General features: G+C 46.1%; 1 protein-coding gene across 2 annotated transcripts in view; it reads right to left on the reverse strand.

Annotated features, from left to right (window-relative positions):
* Positions 1 to 1,241, reverse strand: part of THRAP3 (thyroid hormone receptor associated protein 3) — a 32,336-nt gene extending 31,095 nt beyond the window's left edge. For both annotated transcript variants that reach the window (XM_009328219.1, XM_009328214.1), the window contains exon 1: positions 1,161 to 1,241. The gene's annotated coding sequence lies outside the window, so the exon portion shown is untranslated. The remainder of the gene's footprint in view (positions 1 to 1,160) is intronic.
* Positions 1,242 to 3,036: the final 1,795 nt, after the last annotated feature.

Consider the following 3,036-nt stretch of genomic DNA (forward strand, 5'->3'; position numbering starts at 1 on the left):
GGAATCCTGCCACACAGAGGAACTCTCTGTACCGTCGTAATTCAGAGGAAACTGTACGACCCAAAAACCACATTATTGTACTAGCACATGCAGCTATTAAACACAGCTCGGTATATTGTAAACTTTTCCAGATATGGAAAAAAGTTCAAGGGCTATGTAGCTGCTTAAACAATTAACAAGTTCCGACATGGCAAACTGTCATTTTGCAAAGACAAAGCCAAGTGAGCTAAAAAAAAAGAAAAAAAAATAATCAATCTTCTGGCAAAACTGCACTATTCTTTTAGGGAGCTAGTGATACAACTACAAAGGGAAGACCACAGTTTTACAGTGAAAAGCATCCTCAGGCTTAACCAATCCAGCTCAGTCCTTCCTAGGCCTCTCAAAGCAAGATTTCTTTTACAGTAGAGAAAGCGGGAGCAGGTTAAAAAAAAAAAAGTTACATCTGCTGACTTGCATGGATTGTCACCTATTTTATATACTGGTGTTTTATACATGTAGTGTTTTTGTATTCTAATAGCAACAACCACGTTAGAAGGTGTTCAGTTTTTCTGCAGCATGCCAATCTCAAACACCTCACCCATGAACCCACAGGGCACAGGCCTGGCTTGACCCAAATGACTGTTTTCCTAAATAGTTCACAAAGCTTCCTGGCTTAAATAAGCTGGAGAAACCAGCAGACAGCTAAATTATATTATCATAATCCTAATAGCAGGACACCTGTTTAATTTACAATACACGTGACAAAACTTGACTTTCGTTGAAACAGAACAGTTAAGAAGTTAAGGTCAGGGGCACAGGGTGGCTCTGAAATCCCAGCACACAGGGAAACCTCATTCCGGACAGCACTTGCTGAAGCACTAAGAGCAGAACTATATCTTCCAGAGATGCAGAGCTCGCAGAGAGACATGGAATTAGGAAGGAAGGAAAAAAGCAGGAAGACACCAGAGCATAACTCAGCAGAAACAGAGGCACGACTTCTGCAGACAAAGAGCTACACGCAGAACATGGGCACGGATTCATCGCAACACGCACCTGCCACTGCCAACACACGACCCGTAGGGACACGCTGCAGGGCAGCAAGATCTGCCACTACTCTAATGCATTTACAGCAAGGACCTCAAAAAGATACCAGGTGGACTGTGCTATAGATGCCTCCTTACCATGGCCAGGTTGTGTCTTTACAGTAAACTGGCAGGTAAAAGGTTTCACCTTTTGATCCCTGGATAAAAAAAGGATGTAAAAACGCAGGCATTTGAGTTAGCAGGTGGTAAGGCCTCCTGCACCCTTGCCGGCAACGGCACGCTGCCCTGCACCCTCCTCCTTCCCACGGGCAGGAGCCCCAGCTGAAGGGGAACGGTGCAACGCTGCAGCCATCTGTTCAGGCTCCAGAACTCTGCAAACCCCCTGCGCCGAGATCGTATCATTTACAGATCACACACTCTCACATGTAATCAACACCAATTCTGAACAGACATCTCAGGACACTAAGGCCTATCTGCTGGAGTACTGCCTCAGGAGCAGCATTTTTAGCCGGCAACGTCAGCTTCTTAAGGACTTCAGAGATGACTCTTAAAATTGACTTCTCATATGTGTCCCTCCCTGTTCCTGCCAAAGTAGGAACAACTAATTCACAGCAGGGAGGATGTGAAACAAAAACATATAGCAGGATCCAAAGAAAATTTAGACATAATGACAAGGCCCTAGACTCTACAGAGGATCCTATGTCACAAGAACATGAATTTTAGACAGCTCTCTACAATAACTGCCTTATTTTATCCTCTCACCTGCTGTTAGATTGTGTAACTAATAATGCAGTTCACAAAGTCAGCCATTTCCTCACTCTGTGCTGGGCACCCTGCAAAGTGCCAGAGCAAGTATACAGATGAACTACTAAATGCTCCAGGAGAAGGCACTGTTGTGTCTAAATACTCATTTTTTCTGTCTCTACAATATAGTCCCTTAAAGGCAATCTGAGAGGCTAAGCTTCAAAACATATCTTTTTAAAGGAATGGAAATCAGGTTATGCAATGCAAACCCAAAGAACAGATCTCCTCTTCAGCCACAGCACTCGAGGGCGGCGTCCACATAAAAGGCACATTAAAAACACACCTAAAATGTCACATTGGCCTCACCATAAACATTGACATAACTACCTGCCTTTGCTACTAGCAGGAAGGAATACTGCCAGAGTATTGCAGAGAGTAATTGGATGATTTAATTGTCTGTGCTCTTAGGAAAGAGCATCCTGAAAACGTCCATTTGCTGATATGACCCTGCAGCCTCCTACACACGCGCTCTGTCCTGGCACTGCCGCAGAAGCAGCAGATAAAGGCTCTTCTCCTTCCACTCACCAGCTATAAGGCAAGCTGTAACGTTTTCCAATTTATTTCAATGAACAAATCTGTTCTTACATCACAGCATCAGACGCATCACTGTACACTTAAAAAGCAAGAACGAGTACCCCACCTCCGACAAGTCCCGAGGAAATGCTGCTGCACACACACCACCACCCACTCCACGTTTACGGAGTCCTCACACACACGAGCAAACAGAAGTGAACCTGCGCCTCCCAAGGCTGCTACACGGAGTACTGCTTATTCCAAACTCATCACGTCACCTTCTGGCACGTAAACGCACTCAGAAAGCCATTCGGGAGGGAATTAGAGTGACAATTACCTTGTGAAGCTTTTAAATATACTTATAGAAACCTCAAACGCGTTAGCCTCCCCAAAACAACACAAGTTAGGGAAACAAGCCCTCGTCACTCTGGTGAAAATGAAGATTCAGGGCTCACACGCGCCTCTGTGCCACTGCAAAGCCCATTCCGCCGCATCACCTGAGGTTCTACCAAACTTCACTTTAAAGAAGGTGATGCAGAGCGGGGAACGCGAGCGAACAAATCCATCCTGCTGCACCGCGAAGCACAGGGTGAGCTGAGCGCCGGTGCCTGAGCCCCGAGAGAGCTACACACCATCGGGGGTTCAACCCCAGCTCACGGGGTCACGGCTGCGGCCCGGACAAGCTGCTCCCCCCGCA

Source organism: Pygoscelis adeliae, unplaced genomic scaffold (assembly GCF_000699105.1).
Source record: "Pygoscelis adeliae isolate BGI_AS28 unplaced genomic scaffold, ASM69910v1 Scaffold387, whole genome shotgun sequence".
Taxonomy (NCBI): Eukaryota; Metazoa; Chordata; class Aves; order Sphenisciformes; family Spheniscidae; genus Pygoscelis; species Pygoscelis adeliae.